Source organism: Schistocerca serialis, chromosome 10 (assembly GCF_023864345.2).
Source record: "Schistocerca serialis cubense isolate TAMUIC-IGC-003099 chromosome 10, iqSchSeri2.2, whole genome shotgun sequence".
NCBI classification, from domain to species: domain Eukaryota; kingdom Metazoa; phylum Arthropoda; class Insecta; order Orthoptera; family Acrididae; genus Schistocerca; species Schistocerca serialis.
The window spans coordinates 92947132-92971401 of NC_064647.1; the positions used below are offsets into that span (position 1 = coordinate 92947132).

General features: G+C 42.3%; 1 protein-coding gene across 2 annotated transcripts in view; it reads left to right on the forward strand.

Moving 5' to 3' along the window:
• The first annotated feature begins 4747 nt into the window (after positions 1–4747).
• The window catches only part of LOC126425011 (fasciclin-2), a 927523-nt gene continuing 908000 nt past the window's right edge, over positions 4748–24270 (forward strand). For both annotated transcript variants that reach the window (XM_050087916.1, XM_050087917.1), the window contains exon 1: positions 4748–5072. The gene's annotated coding sequence lies outside the window, so the exon portion shown is untranslated. The remainder of the gene's footprint in view (positions 5073–24270) is intronic.

Here is a 24270-nt window from a genome sequence, read left to right on the forward strand (position 1 = left end):
TTTTGGTCAAATTCCATATTTTTTGCTAAATTTTGTTTTTATTTTTGGACAGATTCGATTTAATTTTTTTGCGAAGTTGGTTTAATTTGTTGTCAAATTCGGTGTTATTTTTTTCCAAATGATTTTTAACCAAACTCCGTTAGTTTTATCCGATGGGTTGTTTTTCTGTCAAATTCAGTGTTTATGTGAAATTCGGTGTAATTTTTTTTACCAAATTTGGTGTTATTTTTTACCAAATTCGCTGTTCTTATGCTAAAATCGGTGTTTTTTTACCTCACTTCTCGTTTGCCGAATTCAGTGTTTCTGCCAAATTCGGCATTTTTGGCAAATTCAGTATTGCTTCCTTATGAAATTCGGTGTTGTTCCTTTTTTCCAAATTCCGTGGTTGTTGCCGAATTTGGTGTTTTTGCAAAATTAGATGCTAGTTTTTGCCAGTTTCGGTGCTCGTTATGTCGTCACACAGACAACAGACATTAGAAGTTCAAATACAATTTTAACCGTCGATAACTAATGGTACGCCCTGCTAAATCCACAGTACAGGACAGGTAGTTGGAATTGTGGAAAGGGGCCAAAATGAGCGGCTGTCAGTTACACTCGAACACATATAACTTTACTTATTTGACCAAACATTACAGTACAAATTCCTTGAACTTAGTTATCGGCTGAATACGCCACACTATCTTATGCCTTAAGGGCACAACCACTTTAATAAAAAAAAATAAAAATAAAAAAAAACGGCTAAAAGCCTTTAACTCAAAATTCAGGCGCCAAAGAGAATATTTAAAGGGCAGAAGGCCTCACGTTAAGTAAGTTCTACAATTTGGCTGAAGGCTCAAAATCTAACACCTGAAAGGCAACAACCTTAATTTAAAGACGGCTGAAGGCCCATGATTTAAGACTCAAGGTAAAATTAAATTTAAAAAAATACAAGGCAGAAGGCATTATCTTCAATTAGGCTGAAGGCCCGAAACAATCTAATACTTGACAAGCAAGGAACTTTAATTTTAAAGCGGCTGAAGGCCCATGACTTAAACAATTCAAATCAAAACAATCGGCTATGAGCCATACAAATACACACAACAGAAAATAAGAAAAGGCAGTGCAGCTAACGGCGTTCAGAAGTTTCGGGGATCGGCCAGCACTTGAAATACTAACGATCACTTAAGTGAGACAGGCAGTCGGCCCAACCATTCTCGATCCGACGACAACCCAACCAACAGACAGTCAACGGACCCACCGACAAGGTAACTTGCGCACCACTCGACCAGCACACAACCGGTAGTTCAATGCAAAACTTAAAAGGCTTGGACGCCCACAACCAAGCATACATTAAGCTGTCGAACTACACCCCGTGCTGGACAGCGACAACACGGTGAGGAAAGGACACTGCCTGAATTTAAGTCAACGGCCAGGGCAGGTAACCGGAACGTTAACGGCCACAAGGCAGAAAATTACGCTGGTGCACTTCAATTGCAAATAACCAAATACAGTTAGAGTCCACCGGATGGTGGCTGAACCTTCGCCAACTCGAACACACACGTTATTGCTCGCGGCAATGTCCCAACAGCCTACAACGAGGACCAGAAGGCACAATGTAAACAGTCTTGACTTGCTGGTAAATTAAATCCAAACTCAGACAGACTAGAAATCTACTCTCTAGGAATCAGCATGGGTTTCGAAAAAGACGGTCGTGTGAAACCCAGCTCGCACTATTCGTCCACGAGACTCGGAGGGCCATAGACACGGGTTCACAGGTAAATGACGTGTTTCTTGACTTCCGCAAGGCGTTCGATACATTCCCCACAGTCGTTTAATGAACAAAGTAAGAGCATATGGACTATCAGACCAATTGTGTGATTGGATTGAAGAGTTCCTAGATATCACAACGCAGCATGTCATTCTCAATGGAGAGAAGTCTTCCGAAGTAAGAGTGATTTCAGGTGTGCCGCAGGGGAGTGTCGTAGGACCGTTGCTATTCACAATTCGCTTTATTTACCGAACGTATCCATGTTCGTCTACACATTGAAAGGAAAACTAGAGAGTCCTATATACTTTTTTATGCATTGTTGTTATCACGTTACGCGACACTGCAGTAGGAATGGATTTTTAGTTGCACATGCGGTGTAGGAATCAACGAAATTCTATTTTCGAATCTGTCTATGGTTTTTACATTGTCGACACCAGTTTCGGTCTTGCAAAAACTTGCGCTTCACTTTCGTCACGTACCGCGGCAACCAATTACTTTACATCTTTACGACCTTGTAACTACATTAGGGACAAGTGTAAAAAAGGAACAGCCTCTGATTAGCGTAAGTGTGTTCTGAAACTACTGATTTGTTCATTAAAACGTGTCGCATTTCTGATTCGTTAATTTCGAGCTACAATAAAGTTAACACAGAAGCAAGGTTTGTGACTACATGAATAACCTTGTGGATGACATCGGAAGTTCACTGAGGCTTTTTGCGGATGATGCTGTGGTATATCGGGAGGTTGCAACAATGGAAAATTGTACTGAAATGCAAGAGGATCTGCAACGAATTGACGCGTGGTGCAGGGAATGGCAATTGAATCTCAATGTAGACAAGTGTAATGTGCTGCGAATACATAGAAAGGAAGATCCCTTATCATTTAGCTACGATATAGCAGGTCAGCAACTGGAAGCAGTTAATGCCATAAATTATCTGGCAGTAGGCATTAGGAGTGATTTAAAATGGAATGATCATATAAAGTTGATCGTCGGCAAAGCAGATGCCAGACTGAGGTTCATTGGAAGAATCCTAAGGAAATGCAATCCGAAACAAAGGAAGTAGGTTACAGTACGCTTGTTCACCCACTGCTTGAATACTGCTCAGCAGTGTGGGATCCGTACCAGATAGGGTTGATAGAAGAGATAGAGAAGATCCAACGGAGAGCAGCGCGCTTCGTTACAGGATCATTTAGTAATCGCGAAAGTGTTACGGAGATGATAGATAAACTCCAGTGGAAGACTCTGCAGGAGAGACACTCAGTAGCTCGGTACGGGCTTTTGTTGAAGTTTCGAGAACATACCTTCATCGAAGAGTCAAGCAGTATATTGCTCCCTCCTACGCATATCTCGCGAAGAGATCATGAGGATAAAATCAGAGAGATTAGAGCCCACACAGAGGCATACCGACAATCCTTCTTTCCACGAACAATACGAGACTGGAATAGAAGGGAGAACCGATAGAGGTACTCAAGGTACCCTCCGCCACACACCGTCAGGTGGCTTGCAGAGTATGGATGTAGACGTAGAACTTTCGTGTCCAGGGTCGGTGAGCCACGGATCTCGTAGCAATGGGAACAGCCCCATACACTCCGACACTGCGTAGAGACAGCCAGCGGGCCCGGCCAAACTACGACCCACGGAGATTTCCTCGCTGCTCCACGCCAACCGACAGACTGCCACAAAAAATGGCTCTGAGCACTATGGGACTTAACAGCTATGGTCATCAGTCCCCTAGAACTTAGAACTACTTAAACCTAACTAACCTAAGGACATCACACAACACCGAGTCATCACGAGGCAGAGAAAATCAGACTGCCACACATCAGCACGGAGACAGCACTAAAATAACTGAGCAGTCGACATCACAAGCTGCACACAGTTTCACGAACACTTGCAGGACTAGACAATACTAACGACAGCGACTGTGCAAGGACGAATCACGAGTCGGCACACGCAGGCAACCCATAAGCGATCGCCGGCCAACATACACGTCGTCGAACAAGATGACCGAGCGACGACCAACCAAGGTGGTCCACACTCAAGTGGTATGTATCGGCAACCGTCGGGCGAGTCATGGCTGTCCGGACCTCACTGCAGCCTCGCCTCGGCTGAATTTCTGCCGCGTCCTAAGTCAAACACTGCCAGGTTCGAACTGCACTGCTAGCGCCTCCGATCTGACTGGCAGATCCCAACTAATTCCGAACACACGACAACCGGGAAGTAATAGCAGTCAGCAAAGATAATACACAAGGGCTTATATCGATAAGCGCCGCTACTGCCGCTCACGGACAGGCAAGGCGGCAACTCAGTGATACCAGTAATTGAAATTAACATGCTGAGGTGGTAGTACAGTTAAAAACAGGATGTCAAACGTGATATGACTCGAACACGAGCCACGCACGGCTCAACTAGCAGTTACGAATATTTAAAAAACTGCCGTCCTGAGATGAATAACGGTTTTATCTGGAAAATTACAAAATCTGCGGTATCTCGTAAACACTGTCCATTTCGCGGTATTTCACTAAAAATCGCTACTTCCGCGTTACTGTTTTCTCGACATTTTCCTGTCCCTAGTGATGTAGTGTCAGCGGCTCTGTTCAAATGTTGCCATTTGTCTAGGTCTCTTACGGATTCGTAGATATCGTGGCTGACATTTGTTCGTCGGGTCCGCAAGTGTGTGGTAAGCTGTGTACTGTACGCTCAGGGGCTCATGGTTCCATTCGCCGAGCGATGTGCATTCGATGAAGTTGCATTGGGCAGGGACCGTGTCATGTCAGACAGTGCACTACCGCCACATTTGACCAATGCTGCGAAGATTTGAAGAGAGAGGGGTCTATTCGCGTTGGGAGGCCGTACACATCGCAGTAAAATCGTACCGTTTCTGGCTGGAGGCAGTGTCCGCCGGCTCCCGAGCGTAGGCGGCAGCGCTCGGGTCCGCTCGGCTGTCTTCGCGTCACATGATTCGGCCGCGATTGCCGCTCAGTTCGCTTGCGTGCCTGGTTGGGTGCGGATGTGGCGGGTGCAAGAACGGAACAGTTAGTTAGTGGTGCGTTGGTGTTTGGTGGTGAGGGCGCGTCTCGTATTATATATTCAGTCGTGTCGGACTTGGAAGAGCGTGTGTGTAGCTGAAACGTGACGCGCGACGAGTGACGCGTTAATTATTATCTCGTTCCGCGGCGACTGTTGTGTAGGGAAACAGGTTGTTCCGAAGCGTTGGCCAGGTAAGCGCCGCATGTTGCCAACTCTCGAGAAAGCTGCACCGGAGTCGTCGTGAGGAAGCTGTGCCCATTTGACCGGACTTCTCTGCCCTGCTGTTCGAGTCCCGGTATGTATCGCAAATTATGTCGGTGGCGAGGCAACCCTCGCATCGTCTCTTTTGTTATGGGCTTCGTTGTTGAAACCGACGAATGTGTTTTTCGTGTTTTCTACTTCTCTTTGTTTCTCGCTTGGCGTTTTCGTCTGTTTTCATTGTCAGATACGATGTGTAACCGTAAATATTGTTACGCAAAAAATATTGCGTTGCAATTGAACGTCGGCTTCGTTGCAGACAATTGGACGCCAGCTTCATTTTCGAAACCTTATTTTCATGTTTTTTAGACCTCTTTTTCTTGACCTTTTGGCCGTTTTTCATTGACTGACTTAATGTACAAACAAGTAATATAGCTGAACTTTAAAATATTGCGCTCAATCGAGCGTTAGCTTCGTTACTGTAAATTATTTTTCTGTTTTTCGTTTTTCCTTGGTTTTTTGGTCTCATTCCCAAAGACTACCGCTATGAATAAACAGGAAATGTTGCCGTGTCAAAAAATATTGAGCTATAATTGAACGACTGGAGTAATTGTGCACCTTAGCGAAGTGTTGCTGACATACACTTTTAATAAAACCCTATCTTTTTGTAGTTCTGTCCCGTAATCCGTTTTGTGGAAGGCCTTATCTGTATACTTCCGAGGATTATGTACAACTAATATAATGATAGCAAAATTATGACCTTGAGGCGACTGATACTGCTATACACCGTTACGTAGGTAAAATGTTTGAAACAACGCTTTATTTACCGAACGTATCCATGTGATGTTTTCTAATGTTTCGTTAAGTTCGTCTACACATTGAAGGGAAAACTAAACGAGTCCTATATACTTTCTTATGCATTGTTGTTATCACGTTACGCGACACTGCAGTAGGAATGGATTTTTAGTTGCACATGCGGTGTAGGAATCAACGAAATTCTATTTTCGAATCTGTCTATGGTTTTTACATTGTCGACACCAGTTTCGGTCTTGCAAAAACTTGCGCTTCACTTTCGTCACGTACTGCGACAACCAATTACTTTACATCTTTACGACCTTGTAACTACATTAGGGACAAGTGTAAAAAAGGAACAGCCTCTGCTTAGCGTGTGTTCTGAAACTACTGATTTGTTCATTAAAACGTGTCGCATTTCTGATTCGTTAATTTCGAGCTACTATAAAGTTAACACAGAAGCAAGGTTTGTGACTTTTGCGTAACAAATTAATAGCACCCTTTGGAGAAAGATAGGTATAATTTTAATGCAATTTTGTAATAAACCAGTTCTTCATCGCTTCATAAAAGTTGAAAATGGGAGACATAACAGATATACAACCTCAATTCCGTAATTAGGTGTTATTTACCGATGCCCTCAATTTCCAGCACTGCGGACAAAAAGAAAAGTTTTGCAGCGATCTAAACACGATATTCGAATGGTGTCGGCTTTCATATTGAACGCCGGAAATTAAATGCAACATGTGATCAAAGCGAAGCTTTAGACGCCGGTACAAAATGTAATTCGGTCAGTGGCTTTGCTGTTGCATCCACGACGGCGAAAAATGGCGCGAACCGGTTAGTGGGTACGGAATAGAGTCGTGATGATTGGACAGGATGAAGTAAGGTAGTAATGGAGGGAAGGAGCAAGGTAACGGCGGCGATATGTAACGGCATACAGTGTGAGGGTGCGAGTGTTTGTACTTGCAACGGAACAGAATCTACGCTGAGTAACACTGATCCAGTAGAAGCATTCGAGAGCGAAGAACAATGGAACTGCGGCCAATCGAACCTGATTGCACGTTACGATATGGCGTCTGTGTTAATCGATGCTGGTCAGTTTCGATATGGAACGATTTCTGGGGACTGGAATCAGCCTGGGAGAATTCTTGTGGTATTCCAGTCTTGGCGATACGACCTGTTGTAAACTGTTGAGGACTTACTTTCCCGAATTTTGCAGTAAATGATTCTTTCGTAGAAAGAAACGAACAGGAACAAGACATGCGTCCAAAATTGGCCAGCATTAAGCTGTAAAAGATATTTTATAAAGATGTCTTTCAAAAAAGACGTTTTAAGGAATATTTCGCGCTGTAGTGGGGTTCTTTTATGAAAGAGCGTGGCCCTAGATTTTTATAAACATTTGCCAAAATTTATCATTGTGATATGGGCCTTTGATACAAAATTATATTCTGTAGCGATATATTACGAAGTAGTTGGGATGTATAATTCCTGGCGTTTTTTTATTTAAAAAAAACGGGGAAGAGCATTGGTAGCGATGTGGGCCAGATCCTATCTCACTGCCTTTTTTCTTGGGTGACATTGCGACATGACTGGCACGTACATGCAGAATGTAGGCGGTCAGATCATTTTATTTGTTGCATTGGCCCACTTGGACATTGTTTTCTGTTACCGACAAGGTTTTCACCGCGAATTTAAGGAAATTGTCCTAAACATAAATCAGGATAGCCAAATGGAGATTCGAACCACGCCCTTCCCGAATACTGAATACTGGTCTGGTGTCAATAACTACCACATCACATCGTTCTGATATATACTACTAAATTGTAATTGAATAGTGAAAGTAACGGAACAGTTGTGAGATTGTAGCATTCCAAACAGTGCCCGTTGAATGAGTAATTCTGTAAGTACTCTTTCACACTTTTTTGCGCCATTGGAACGGAGGAGTGGCCAAGAAGGACATTTTAACGAGTTTTCATTCGTAATATCGTTATTGTAGCCTATTGCCTGAGACGTTCCTAATTCATGTTCTTTGAGTTGGGCTTGTTCCCGGACTCCTTACGTCCATACAGTTTCTTGCCTGACCGCGTGGCTTAACTGTGGAAAGACGTGGGCGTCGGGCAAACACACCATTAGCACCATTAGAATTTTAAAGTGTTACTTCCGCTGACGTTGCGGATGTGTCAAGAGTCGTAAAGTCCACGCCCGAATTCCAGAGCCGATGTATAACACAGGGATGTTTCTTTGCCGCTTTACGCACACAGTTTATCTCTTCGTGATGTATCTTCTGTATTTTCTTCACAAATAACCCAACCCGTTTTAATCGACTGAACAAAAACAGAATTTGCGTGTGTCGGATGACGTAGCTCTGTTGTTACGCTACTTGTACACAGGAGACTCGGGATTAAAATTTTCTGTAGTTTCCGTAAATTGTTTCAGCCAACTGACCGATTGCTCCCCATTTTCCTTACCTATTCTCCGTTGCTTCTCTAATGTCATCGATGTCTATGGCACCTTATGTTCGAATCTTTCTTCCTCACACGTTTTGTCTGTTCCTTATACAGGGCAATTTAAAATAAATATACCGATTACAATCGGCTGTAACTATTTAATGTATAGCGATTTATGGACTCCAATGACAGACAATCTAAAAGAAAGATCAAGATTCCGATCGTTGCACAAGATCAATGAATTGGAAGCACCCTTTTCAATCATCGTCTCCTAAATAGTGGAGATGATGAAGCTGTGTTCTACTCAGAACTACCTTTATCTCCGAACCTGACAACCATGGAACTCTTTTGATGGTCTTACGTGAGATTCTTGAAGTAAGTGATTTTCTAGCTTAGCTTGTTTTATTTTGAAATAAACATTTTATTTCATAATTAGGCAGTTAGCTTATGTCTCCTCGTTGGGCGTTATTTAGTTACAGATATATGTATTAAGTGTGATATATTCCACACACCTTTGTGCGGTTAGCAGTATGTTGTGTAATGTCGTCGCTAGTAAGAATTTGGCCCAACCACAGCAGGTACGAATGCAACAATCCCAAGTGTGAAGTCCGTATGTAAAATGGAAAAAGCGCAACCCTTGCATGGGATTTGTCACTGTGCCAGATAATTTTTACTTCATATCTATTTCCTTATTTTTTGCGTGGAAGGGGGGGGGGGGGGGGGGAAGCATGAGTCTTCTGACTGGTTTGATGCAGTCTGCCACGAATTCCTCTTGTGTCAATCTCATCATCTCAGAGCAGTACTGCACCCTACGCCCTCAATTATTTGTTGGATGTTTTCCAGTCTGTGCCTTCCTCTGCAGTCTTTACCCCCTACAGCTCCCTCTAATACCATGGAAGCTATTCCGTAAAGCCTTAACACATTACCTATCATCATGTACCTTCTTCTTGTCAGTGTTTTCATATGTTCCTTTGTTCTCCGACTGTACCGCTATAGCCGGCCTTTGTGGCCGAGCGGCTCTAGACGTTTCAGTCTCGAACCGCGCGACCGCTACGGTCGCAGGTTCGAATCCTGCCTCGGGCATGGATGTGTGTGATATCCTGTTAGGTTGGTTCAAATGGCTCTCAGCACTATGGGACTTAACTGCTGTGGTCATCAGTCCCCTAGAACTTAGAACTACTTAAACCTAACTAACCTAAGGACATCACAGACATCCATGCCCAAGGCAGGATTCGAACCTGCGACCGTAGCGGTCGCGCGGTTCTAGACTGTAGCGCCTAGAACCGCTCGGCCACTCCGGCCGGCGTTAGTTAGGTTTAAGTAGTTCTAAGTTCTAGGGGACTGATGACCTCAGATGTTAAGTCCCATAGTGCTCAGAGCCATTTGAACCATTTGTACCGCTATATTGACTTTCAGTTGCCATGTATGTTTGTAACAGATTTTCTCTCCCCAATCAGCAAGCCATTTTTTTCTTTCTGTAAAGTCCATCAATGATGCGTTTGGATCGTTTTTGCGACATGTCGGTTCTGAGCGCGGAAGGCTCGGTATGTTGACGGCGGCGGGCCGGCCAAATTTCTAATCTCAGTGAAGCAGCCAGTCATTCGGTTTCGGCCCACTGGTCAAGTAGTCTGTAATGATCATCAGAAGCATGTGACATCCTCATCAGGAATGTTACGTAGCGGAAGACAAAATCATGTTGTCGTTCATTATGGAAAATACTGATTCTCCGAAGGCCTTCGCTCTCAAATTCCTCGTCCGACAAAGTTCCTGGCTGTAGCTTGCCTACATGGCTGGAGATGTTCCCTGAATCCCTTGTAGGGCCCGTGTTTAAGAGTGTAAAAGATGCTCGTCAAAACTTCCATAATTATCAGGACTGCGCTTTAAATTTCACCTTGGATCTCGTAATAGTACTGAATACTGTCCGTGATTTTACTACAGATGTTTTTTTTAGTGAAGCGCACGTTTAAAGGAGGAGAATGGCGTTCCTAAATTCTTAATTGATTCGTCTGGCCGTTTCGTGACGCAAGATTTGAGTTCGGTTTGACAAGACCTGTCTTTGAGAGAGTAGGTCCCTTCCTCCCTGGATACGCTCCTGATTACTTGGGACCAGACATCGTGCTGTCTGGTCCGGACAGCGTCTCAGAAAGCATCTACATATATACACTGCAAACCACTGTGAGGTGCATGGCAGAGGATACGTCCCATTGAGCCAGTTATTAGGGTTTCTTCCCGTTCCATTCACGTATGGAGCGCGGGAAGAATTATTATTTTTGAAGGCCTCTGTGAGTGCAGTAATTATTTTAATCTTATCCTCACGATCCCTATGTGACCGATGCGTAGGGGATTGGAGTATATTCCTAGAATCATCATTTAAAGCCGGTTCTTGAAATTGTCTTAATAGACTTTCTCGGGGTAGTTTACGTCTATCTTCAAGAGCCTGCCAGTTCAGTATCTGTGTGACACACTCCCACGGATTAAATAAGCCTGTGATCACTCGTGCTGCCCTTCCCTGTATATGCTCAATATCCATTGTTAGTCCTATCTGGTACGGACCCAAACACTTGAGAAATATTTTCACACGAGTAATTCGTAAGCAATTTCCTTTGTAGATTGATTTCACTTCCCCCGCATTCTACCGCCTACTTCACCCACGACTGAAACTATGTGATCATCCATTTCATATCCATAAAAAGTGTATCCACAGGTTTTTGTATGAGTTGGCCGGTTCCATATTGTAGTCATACGATACTACGTTGTTTCGTTTTATGAAGAGCAAAATTTTACATTTCTGAACATTTAGAGCAAGTTGCCAATCTCCGCATCACTTTGAAATCTTATCAACATCTGACTCAGTATTTATGCAGAATCTTGCAGACTGTACATTATTATAGGAAACTGCATCATCAACAAAAAGCCTGATTTTTCTATTAATATTGTTTGCAAGGAAGTTAATACACAACATGTACAGCAAGAGTCCCAATATAGTTCCCTGGGGCACACCCGAAGTTACTTCTACATTCGACGATAGCTCTCCATTTCAGCACAGTCTCTGGCAGCGCAAATAAATTACCTGACCATTGCGCATCGTCACCGCGACATAATTTGGCCGGCTGTTGCATGTAACCTGCTAGCGCATCAGCTGCCAACGGAAGTCTGTAAATTCTTACAAAATTATCAACCCTTCACACAGGCTGGGATGTGTGTTCCCCTCCGCTTGGAGGCCTCTGCGTAGAAACCTTTCGCAGGTAGCACGTGTTTGTTAGGCGACGCAATACAGTGTACTGAGTGAAAGTGTTTCAAGTGAAATGGTGAAATATTATGTTCGCCTAGGAGTATTCCCGTAAGATTCATACGTAGGTGCAAAATCTGCGCTTGCGTAGAGGAAATAATTTCAATAGGACTTTCGTGGTGTAGCAGTTCATAATCGCAATACGATTCATGCATTAACGAATAAATTTCGTGAAACAGGAAGTGCCCTCGACAGCAAACATAGACAACCAATTACCGTACTCAAAGAAGAAACTGGGCAACATTGGGCATGTTCTGGAAAGGTCTCCAGAAAATCAGTTCAACGTCGTTCCTCGCAAATGGTAATTTCCTGTTGCTTGCGTAACTATTTTGTGGAAGGATTTTTGAATAGGGTGCATGATGGAGAAATTGACCCTCGCCTTACTTTTAGAGCCGATCATGGTTTCACCTAAGTCATTGGTTCCCAACATTGAAATTTTCTGGGGGGTAAAAGCTAAACGATTCGATCAGACACGAAACTAAATTACTTTTCAAATGATCATATAAGTTATCAATAATTACTTCTTTTCAATTACAAGCATTAATATTGTGGAGGTTACAGGTTTCTCACATAGTGAATCCAGTACTTAAATATGTTGTGCTTTACCCGTACATCGGTGATGATAAAAGTTATACGTAACAAATACTAAATATCACAAGAAAATAACTTTTGCAGATCGTAAGGAATACCTGTAGTAGTTTAGAAATTGCGTCGTTACTCGCTTTGAAGTAGATAAATGATTTAGTTGACAGAATGACGCAGCAGTAACTACTTAAGGAATACTATAGTGCTGTAGGCAGTGTTATAATTATGATTATTATTATTGGAGTTGTTAAGACACAAAGCATTAACAATTTCTGCCAGTTCAGCAATGAAGTGATTTGTGAACAGTAATTATAGTGCACACATATGAATTTGATTTTAAATTGGGTTGCTGTGTCCAGGCCGAGCAGGTGCTGCAAGGGAGAGGAGCAATGTTTTGTGACAAGTGTGTAGCTGACTGTAGATAGTTGGCTTTCTTTTCTGAGAAGGAAGTGTGTGTAGCACTTGGGATGCACCAAGAATTCCTTCGTCATTCATTCTAATACACACACACAGAAACTAAATGTCGCTTATCTCTCATCTTTTTAAAAATAAAAATGTTCCAGTCAGATTAGTGCTAAAAGTAGGTGATACTGTGGGGGAGAAAGAGGCAACCGGGGAGGGGGGGGGGGGGGCAGTAGTACTAGTCTGATTCTGATTGCACGCAGAGGTAGTCGTCTAAGAATAGTTAGAAACCAATTACCTCAGTGGATTATTAGTTACTTCACACAATAACCTCCACATTCGTCCGATTGAACCGCCTGCCATTTTTATCGCTGGGGGACATCATTAAAAGAGAAATTGTAAAAATTGGTTCAAATGGCTCTGAGCGCTATGCGACTTAACTTCTAAGGACATCAGTCGCCTAGAACTTAGAACTAATTAAACTTAACTAACCTAAGGACGCCACACACATCTGTTGTGTCTAGCCCGCATCTCGTGGTCGTGCGGTAGCGTTCTCGCTTCCCACGCCCGGGTTCCCGGGTTCGATTCCCGGCGGGGTCAGGGATTTTCTCTGCCTCGTGATGGCTGGGTGTTGTGTGCTGTCCTTAGGTTAGTTAGGTTTAAGTAGTTCTAAGTTCTAGGGGACTTATGACCACAGCAGTTGAGTCCCACAGTGCTCAGAGCCATTTGAACCATTTTGTTGTGTCTAGACAAGACAGCCTAGACACAATGAGAGGAAGCTAAGCTAAAGCAGGGTGCGTGAGGTCTGAAACAGGATACGTAATGAATGCTATAAAGAAAAGTACGTAGCTTCTGGAATACTTAACTTTAATCCCTCCTTTTAGTACATCTGGAGATTGTGGCGATACAAGTGAGACTCTTTAGATACATGCAATGTTACTAATGGCGCCTTGCTAGGTCGTAGCCATTGACTTAGCTGAAGGCTATTCTAACTATTGGCTCTGCAAATGAGCGAGGCTTCGTCAGTGTAGTCGCTAGCTATGTCGTCCGTACAACTGGGGCGAGTGCTAGTCCGTATCTCGAGACCTGCCTTGTGGTAGCGCTCGGTCTGCAATCACACAGTGGCGACACGCGGGTCCGACATGTACTAATGGACCGCGGCCGATTTAAAACGACCACCTAGCAAGTGTGGTGCCTGGCGGTGACACCACAACATCCATGCCCGAGGCAGGATTCGAACCTGCGACCGTAGCGGTCGCTCGGCTCCAGGCTGTAGCGCCTAGAACCGCACGGCCACTTCGGCCGGCTTGTAAAAATTAAATCCACATTCTTGAGGTGAACTTTAGTCAAGATACTACTGCCATTTCTCACAGTGAACTGCAGGCCATAGTGAGCAATTTCCTAATCATTTGTCAGAAATATTTGAATGGCGATGTAGAAACCCTTGTGGAGGTAGAACCTGTCTTCGTACACTGCGTATTTCCAGAAATGACAAAGTTTAATATATACTCACTTAAGTAACATTGAAAGTGGCTTGTTTAAGTAACATTGAAAGTGGCTTGTTTAAGTAACATTGAAAGTGGCTTGTGAAGAAGAAAATAATGTACGATGTGATTTGTGTTTCGAATAGCAAACAAAACACATGATATGAAGCATTATAAATCTGAACACTACCAAGTGTATGTGTAGCTTTTAGACGTGTTAGTAAGAACTGTTGATCTGGTCGCCTGTATAGATATGTTTTCAAACGCCAAGCACATTAAAAAATTGTCAAAATATAAGCATATCGTCAGTTTCGACTATCAGTTCTTGGTGGACGACGAAGTTGTTGAAAGCTTAATGCATTGTTTACCGCTAACGCGGCAAGATACAGAGGTGATTCTTTTTACGAGAATGCCTTTAAAAATGTATCGCAGCCACCGCGACAATTTTGGAAAACCACAGGTAATTTAAAGCAAGAATTTCTACCCAACTACCCTAAAAAATGGCACCAGTTTCTTATACAATGCCACATCAGTGCAGAGTGAGTTTTTCCGATTGACGTCGGGATGATGTGTCAGAATGCCAGATTTGTCAGAGGAAACGAAAGGAAGCCATCGTCTTCGAATGAGCGTCTTTGACATTCGTCTGAAGTGAAGTGATTCACGCAGACATTTGTAGAGGTGTTACACCATGGTGCGAAACACTTGTGTTCGGCGTTTTAGAAGTAGGGCGTTTAGCGGTGTGAAATCTGAAAGAACGCGCGAAACGCACATTAGCGATAAGAAAATCTTTTAGAAATAAGCTTTCTGCAGCCATATTTCGCATTTATTTTATAGCTGAAACGAACTCGCTTAGTTTCGTCATTTTTATGAATTGGAAAGAAAATGTACAATTAATCGTTCCATTTTTATGGCATCTAATGTATTCAAAGTGTGTTCTGCCAAACTATTTGGCGTTTTGATTTCGAGACAAAGACGAATAAGTTTTGTGGTTGGTCTACATACGAAGACGCTACGTATAGCTAGCTGCCCATAGAGTAACACCATTCTTTGAAATTGACTCACAGCATTGGGATTTTTTTTTTACTCTAATCTTACTGGAAATTGGATTCTTTTTTAAACTGAAAGGTAAATTACTTGACTGAAATTGTTGCTGTGAATAAATAGTTGCCGTTGTCTTTTTCGATTAATGTTTCCGCAACCATGATCATATTTATAGAAGTTTTCTTTGCGAGGGCATACCGGCAACATAGGGCGAGTTTAGGAATTATTTTGGGAAATTCACACTTCCATCGTTGTTCATCTTCTTCTTCTTTCGATTTCGGCCATCTTTGGACCACGTTCAACAATTCACTTGCCCGGCTTTTTGATCTTTTTTTCTCTCTTCCCAATATTTCCTCATCATTTTCGAGTGGTTCCTCCTCCGCTCTTCCGACCATTTCCTGTTATTATTCTTTAGTTTCGTTTCTTCTGGAAAACACTTAATTTCGTTCACTATTTGTCTAAACTTTTCCCTGTCCCTGATTGACTCACGGGTGACATTAAAATAGGCCAAATCCTTTTTCACCATCTGTATCCATTTATTGTTGGTTTTTTCGTTCCTGTTACTATGTTCAAACACTTTTCTTGTTAGTCTGTTTCCATCCATCCTCGACAGGTGACCATAAAACGTTAGTCTGCGTTTACGCATTGCCTCACTCACTTTCTCAATAGTTTTGTATATTTCCTTATTACTCTTTAGCTTGTACTCTTCTCCAATCTTTCTCGGTCCTAATATTTTTCTCAAAATTTTCCTTTCTTTCTTTTCCATGTTTTCTATTTCCCCCTTTTTGTTAAGAGTTAGGCACTCCGATGCATACAGGCATTCTGGTCTAATGACAGTTTTATAATGTCTTAATTTAGCTTGAATCGAAATGTTTTTTTTGTTATATATGTCTTTGGTTTTTTGAAAAGCAAATTCCATTTTCCTTGCTCTCGCCTGGTTTGCACTCTTGTCTAAACCATTCACTTGAATTATTTCACCTAAATACTTAAATTTTTCTACTCTCTTAATATTGCCGTATTTAGTAATAAGATTTTTCTTGTTATTTCTATGATTAGACATATACACGGTTTTTTCAAATGAAATCTGCAGTCCAGCTCTGGCCGAAACTTCTTGTAGTTTCTCCAGGTAGTTCTGAGCTATTTCTTCGTTTTCTGTAACTATTGCCAGATCGTCTGCAAAAGCTAAACAGTCCACTTCTATTTTTTCTTTTTTTGTTCCAATTCTGATGTCATTCTTGGTGCCTTTGAGTTCTTCTTTCCATATTCTCAATATCTTTTCCAGTACGCAGTTGAAGAGGATTGGGGATAAACCATCACCTTGTCTAACACCTGTTTTAATTTCGAACTTCCTTGAAATTTCACCCATAAATTTAACTTTGGCCTTACTGTTTGTTAGCGTCTGTTTGATAATTTGAATTGTTTTCTTATCGACCCCAAATTCTTCCAATACTTTCAGTAATGTTTCTCTATCTACCGAGTCGTATGCTTTTTTGAAATCTACAAATACTATTGCAAATCTCTGGCCTCTTGTTCATCATTGTATCATGAATTAAATTTTTTTTTCTTCTCTTGGAATCATATTTCGTATTTGCTGATTTGTTTGATGAACTACGTCATGTTTCGCTGTTAAAACTGTTCGGTATCTCGACAGTTCGTTGTTTATGACTTAACGTAGCCTTTCTGTAACGGACAAACTTTTTCGATGAGTTGTACCTCTGTCTTGACTGAGTTTCACAACTCATCGGTTAGGATGATTTTGCTTGAGCGCGGTTCAGTGCAGTAGTCGTATGCGCCGTTCCCAAGTTGCATTCTGAAACATACGAGAATATTCTGAAACATCAGAGGCATATCTACGAAAATTCGAGAACATTATCGAACTAGCTCGATCCCTCCCCCTCCCCCCCCCTCTCTAAAAATACGTTGAAGCGAAAGAGACGGATGACGTGGTGAAGACGACATTATGATCTCTACCAGTTCAGACATTTGTATCTCCACGAGAGCCATCACCTTACGGCTACTATATTGCGCAACGGCGGTTCCAAGGGTAGCACCAGACACAAAAACCAGTGATGGTTGGGAGGTTTTGGAGGTATAGTCAACTTCACAAAACACCCGATAAATCATGAAAATTATACTTGTACTCAGCCCTACAGGAAATGTGCGTTGCATTTTCGTTTACGTCGTGGTCCCCTTACTAATTACTTAAGTGCTATTCCGATTAGCTGCAGTCTAGAGACGTGATACTTGATGCCTAATTTTTTTAGTCGTATCCTAGTAGTACCAATCTCATGTACCCACACTCAAGGAAATGAAGCTTTCATACGTCAACAACAAGTGCAGAAGGCTCCACCTTTACGTCATAAATTACTTTTAGCATCCCCACTCCTTCCTCTTCTGTTTTGCGTCACATCGCGTGTTGCAAGCACTCATCAGGGGATTAAGTTGTCTCGCTCCCTGCGAGAGGCTACATATTTTCCCAGTTTCAAAGGTAAACTCAACCCTCTCACGCTTCTTTTACGTTGCGCAAAGTATTTCACAAGTTTTAGTCTTCTTTCCTTTCTTTTGTCCATGTTGTTGCCGATTTTTTTTTTCTGTCTTTGAAAGCCTTGTAAATTTAGCGTTTTATTCTTAGAGAGGTTTGTTTCTGTTATTTCTGATTTTTTATGCTTCTTTGTAGTTCATTTATTATTTCCGGAATTCATGCTATCGTCGATATGTTTTTACAGCAGTACAGGACTAGTTTGGTTAGCCTTCAGTAGAGCTTTGCCATTACTTCTGACATTTTATCTATGTTTTCGTAAACTTCCTTGCCACGTCTCACTTTCGAACGATTTGTGATGTGTATTGTACGTATTATTTTTCTGATTATCCGCATTCCGAGTATATCAGTTCTGTCCAAATTATGCATTCCCATGCATATACACATCTGGGTTTAACTCTTGAGTTGTTTTCTGTGGTAAATGGTTTCCTTTTTGTGTGTTCGACATCCTATTCGCGTTGCCAACTGACAATATTGCCATTATACTGATGGTATGTGGGTTGCTTCAGTACAGTGAAGGTTTGACAAACTATTCTTGTCAATAAATATTGATCGTGTGCAGTAGCACGTGTCGTGCACCGTATAGAGAGGCCTGTGTTGAAGATGTGTTCCAGTGTGGCAAACCTGCGAGGTGCCGCCATGCTTAAAACGCTGGGCTCTTACGTAGAAGGTGCTGGGTTCGAATAACCGCCTGGCCGTCAGTAACTGGGTTTCCCGTATTCTGCGTCAAACGGTGTACAGTGTGTGCAGCCCGTTTTCCAACACATACATTCTTTTAAGATACGACCCAAGGCAAAATACCCATTATCGCTTCATATAATACTAATAGCATTACTTCAAATATTAAGTTTACAACAAAATTGGGAAAGAAAAATGCGAAATTTTAGCTGAACTACAAATTCGTGACAAATATTAAATATGCGCCAAAAAAACAAACACGAATTATTAAAAAGATGTCGAGTTAGTAAAGCTAAGTACGTTGAAGAAGCTATTGAGGAAAACGACGAGAATAATTGGCAATAAATGGAAGAATTACTACATTGGAAAGAAATGCATATCTGAAAAAAACAAAACTAATGAAATAGAGAAGAAATTGCATACGTTAACATCGGACCAGTCGCGTTTGACGAGAGATTAGGAGTAACTTCGAGATATCTGGCGACAGGGAGGCCAATCGAATCCTCGAAATTTAGTTCTGTAATATTAACAGAAACAATTAGTAAAATTGTATGGAAACCCGTGAAGCAATTATATCTGCCAGGCAATGACATGTTTAGGTAATTAACGCAAAACAGTGTTTTTGACGTTTTGTGATAATGTGGCGAAATCGACAACCGATACGCAGATCTCTTACTAGTCGTTGTAGATATATGACGTGTTTTTCAAAATAGAAGCGTATCTCCAAACTTTCGTGTATTTCACCAACCTACGTGTATGTTCAAATTAATAAAGTAAGCAGTGGCATAGAGAATCCTCCGCTGACTGTCCTGAAATAGTGTGTACACTGACTGCCCTTGTTTTGTGTTGAAAGGCTACTTGAAAAATTCAGTCGGATGCGTGATTTGCAGAAAGGCGCGAATTGAGAACATAAACGGTTCATTGTGGTTGGTTCATGAAGCTCTGTCAACATGTGAATGGAGAATGTTGTCAAACTTTAATATGTTATTATGTAATCTCAAACGTTCAGTATGTATTGCCAGTCATCATAATCATTCATTGCGTTAACGAGCCTTTATGGCCTGTTGCAGAAAACAAAAGAAATAATCACAATACAAAAGGAGAAGAAACAGGAGAGAAAGGACAAAAAACATCTCAATGAATTTTTATAAAATAACATAATACAGAAGCACCAGAAAAAGGCCAGTCGGTCAGTCAGAACAGAGGAGGTATCCAGTGAAGATGGCGGTGCGCCGTTGCCGTTCTCCAGGTGCATCTTCCACCGTCGCCGGCTCCACTAGTTGAGGACTGTTAAGGCCCGTCCACACGCAACGATCTGTCTGCGCACATCACATCTGCGCAGACAGATCGTTGCGTGTGGACAGAAGATTTGCACCAACCTGAGGTGTGTGCAAACCTGGAAGTTGGAGTTGGAGGTTTGAGCGAAACCTCTCAAATCTGTGGGTTCAAAGCACATCTGCACAGACAAGTTGGAGCATGTGTACAGGAGATCGCCGCAAATCTGGCGCGAAACAGCTGTTTACTCAGTCTAGTGTTTGTATTTGTGCGCACAGGGCATTAAAATGGCTGATACTCGTCAGTGTTCTCGAGAGTTTGTAAGTGAATTCATTGAAATATATAGAAACCACCCATGTTTGTGGAAGATTCAAAGTAAAGAATATAGTGACCGAGACAAAAAGACAGCGGCATACAATACTCTAATTGAAATATTGCGGGCAGTTGACGCCTCGGCAAACAGAGAAACGGCAATAAAAAAAAATTCGTTGCGAACTGGCGAAATTATTTGCGGATGGATGTCGAAACCTATAATTATCTCTTAAAGCTTGTAACCCCTAATATTATGAGAAAAAATACTTGTATGAGAAGGGCAATTTCTCCTCATGAACGGCTGGCGGTAACATTAAGATTCCTAGCAACAGGAAGGAGCTACAAGGATTTGGAATTTTCAACTGCAATATCGAAACAAGCGTCGAGTAAAATAATACCCAACACATTTGAAGCTATTTACGCTCTCCTGAAGGATGATCCATGAAGGCAAGTCAAGTAAATTAAGTCTGTCAGCGAACTGTTTACCGAAAAGAGTTATCCAAAGTTCAGAAATCTAGAAGATCTGGTGTAAGAGTAGATCAAGTATACCAGCCAATGTTATGGTATTTTGATCTGCTTGCCTTTCTTAGTGATCAAGAAACGCCAACACCAAGCAGGAGTACAATTGAAGATGAAATTGGAGTGTCAGTGTGCCAGGAAATGGAACACGAAGTAATGTAAAACAAAACAGGTTCGCCCTGCAACTCTCGCACTAAATGTACGTGAGAAAACTGCTTTCGCTTTAGCAGCCACTGTCTACACCATTTTGACCGCTTTCTCTGTTTCCTGCGGTTGGTCTGAATGTTTTTTGCAACACAAGCTGTGAACACAGACCACAACAGAACTTCCTCCATTTCTATATTTCAAAATAACTGAATTAAATTTTTGACGTTTACGGTGAGCGTAGTCGTTTGCCACTGATATTTCTTTTCTACACCGATAGATGGCGGGCGAGTAGTAGATTGAGGTTTGTGTCGTGTGAACACACCACATTTGCAGCGATCTTTTGCATGTACAGACATCTGCGCCGATGTCTGCGCAGACAGATCGTTGCGTGTGGACCGGGCTTTAATACTCTGCCCTTCCAGCGCGCCCATGTGAGTTTTCCAGCAGGCGGAGGGTGGACGACTCGGTTTAGGAGGGACTATCAGCTCAAAGAATGTGGCCAAACCACTGTTCTACATCTACATTTATACTTCGCAAGCCACCCAACGGTGTGTGGCGGAGGGCACTTTACGTGCCACTGTCATTACCTCCCTTTCCTGTTCCAGTCGCGTATGGTTCGCGGGAAGAACGACTGCCGGAAAGCCTCCGTGCGCGGTCGAATCTCTCTAATTTTACATTCGTGATCTCCTCTGGAGGTATAAGTAGGGGGAAAGCAATATATTCGATACCTCATCCAGAAACGCACCCTCTCGAAACCTGGACAGCAAGCTACACCGCGTTGCAGAGCGCCTCTCTTGCAGAGTCTGCCACTTGAATTTGCTTAACATCTCCGTAACGCTATCACTGTTACCAAATAACCGTGTGACAAAACGCACCGCTCTTCTTTGGATCTTCTTTATTTCCTCCGTCAACCCGATCTGGTACGGATCCCACACTGATGAGCAATACTCAAGTATAGGTTGAACGAGTGTTTTGTAAGCTACCTCCTTTGTTGGTGGACTACATTTTCTAAGGACTCTCCCAATGAATCTCAACCTTGTACCCGCCTTACCAACAATTAATTTTATATGATGATTACACTTCAAATCGTTCCGCACGCATACTCCCAGATATTTTACAGAAGTAACTGCTACCAATGTTTGTTCCGCTATCGTATAATCATACAATAAAGGATCCTTCTTTCTATGTATTCGCAATACATTACATTTGTCTATGTTACGGGTTAGTTGCCACTCCCTGCACCAAGTGCCTATCTGCTGCAGATCTTCCTGCATTGCGCTACAATTTTCTAATGCAGCAACTTATCTGTATACTACAGCATCATCGTCGAAAAGTCGCATGGAACTTCCGACTCTATCTACTAGGTCATTTATATATATTGTGAAAAGCAATGGTCCCATAACACTCCCCTGTGGCACGCCAGAGGTTACTTTAACGTCTGTAGACGTCTCTCCATTGAGAACAACATGCTGTGTTGTGTTTGCTAAAAACTCTTCATTCCAGCCACACAGCTGGTCTGATATTCCGTAGGCTCTTACTTTGTTTATCAGGCGACAGTGCGGAACTGTATCGAACGCCTTCCGGAAGTCAAGGAAAATTGCATCTACCTGGGAGCCAGTATCTAATATTTTCTGGGTCTAATCAACAAATAAAGCCTCTCGTGGCCCATTTTGGGCTTTGCCAAACAGTTGGTACGGGTCTTCTTTCGTTCTTCGTTCGCATTGACGTTCCATAAATTGTAGAAGGGGCACCAGGTCTCTCGAAGTACCTTCCTCTCCAAGGGATACATTGCTTCTTTAGTTGTTGCTGATGTCGTCCAAGATTGACTACCATACAAAAGTACCGGCCATACTAGTGTTACGTACAGAAGGATCTTATTCTTATGTGATATTAGTCGTGACTTGAATAAATTGTTCAGCCTATAGAACATGCGACTGGCGTTCTATTATTCGTAGATACGTAGATACGTATCTTTCATCACTTCACTTGCATTAGTCAGCAGGGAATCCAGGTACTTGAATTCTTGAACTCGTCAACAAAAGCTGTTTTATTTGAAAATTGCACGACGGCTGTGGTCCCAGTTGTCATCAAACTTCTGAACGATGTATGTATTGGCAATGCTGAAATATTTCGAGGGCCATCAGTATTGCTCGTCAATGATTTTATTATTTTCGGCCATAGTGGCTACGTTTGTGAACCGTGACTGTGTGAGATATTTATTTATAATTACTGCTACCGGTCACTTTTATTTGTTTTATGTTTACTCTAACATAATACAACGCGTTACGAACATCACTGACATCGATTTCTGGCCACCCACTGCTCCCTCCCGCCGTCTCCCCAAATGCTACTACAATAACGAACAATGGACAAAAAGTTCTAGGTTAATTTAGTTTAAGACAATTTATTTTTAAGTGACGTTTCTCTGTATACATGGATGTATAGAATAGAATAGAATGTTGTTGTTGTGGTCTTCAGTCCAGAGACTGATTTGATGCAGCTCTCCATGCTACTCTATCCTGTGTAAGGTTCTTCATATCCCAGTACGTACTGCAACCTACATCCTACCGAATCTGTTTAGTTTATTCATCTCTTGGTATCCCTCTGTGATTTTTACCCTCCACGCTGCCTTCCAATACTAAATTGGTGATCCCTTGATGCCTCAGAATATGCCCTACCAAGCGATCCCTCCTTCTAGTCAAGTTTCTCTTCGTTCCATTTCTATTCAATCTTTATTTGCCTCTCAGTGTGTTTACCATACAGTTGGCATTGCCAGTGTGTTCAATACTTTTTTTAAAAATTACAATAATTATTATTGTACATAATTGTGCCTGTGCAGGGCAAGCAGATATGCATGCTAAAGTACGAGGGCAGTTCAATAAGTAATGCAACACATTTTTTTTCTGAAACGGGGGTTGTTTATTCAGCATTGAAATACACCAGGTTATTCCCCAATCTTTTAGCTACACAACACTATTTTTCAACGTAATCTCCATTCAATGCTACGGCCTTACGCCACCTTGAAATGAGGGCCTGTATGCCTGCACGGTACCATTCCACTGGTCGATGTCGGAGCCAACTTCGTACTGCATCAATAACTTCTTCATCATCCGCGTAGTGCCTCCCACGGATTGCGTCCTTCATTGGGCCAAACATATGGAAATCCGACGGTGCGAGATAGGGGCTGTAGGGTGCATGAGGAAGAACAGTCCACTGAAGTTTTGTGAGCTCCTCTCGGGTGCGAAGACTTGTGTGAGGTCTTGCGTTGTCATGAAGAAGGAGAAGTTCGTTCAGATTTTTGTGCCTACGAACACGCTGAAGTCGTTTCTTTAATTTCTGAAGAGTAGCACAATACACTTCAGAGTTGATCGTTTGACCATGGGGAAGGACATCGAACAGAAAACTCCTTCAGCGTCCCAGAAGACTGTAACCATGACTTTACCGGCTGAGGGTATTGTTGTGTCTAGACAAGACAGCCTAGACACAATGAGAGGAAGCCGAAAGGCACGCGCTAAGCTAAAGCAGGATGGCGTGAGGTCTGAAACAGGATACGTAATGAATGCTATAAAGAAAAGTACGTAGCTTCTGGAATACGTAACTTTAATCCATCCTTTTGGTACATCTGGAGATTGTGGCGATACAAGTGAGACTCTTTAGATACATGCAATGTTACTAATGGCGCCTTGCTAGGTCGTAGCCATTGACTTAGCTGAAGGCTATTCTATCTGCTCTGCAAATGAGCGAGGCTTCGACAGTGTGCATCGCTAGCTACGTCGTCCGTACAA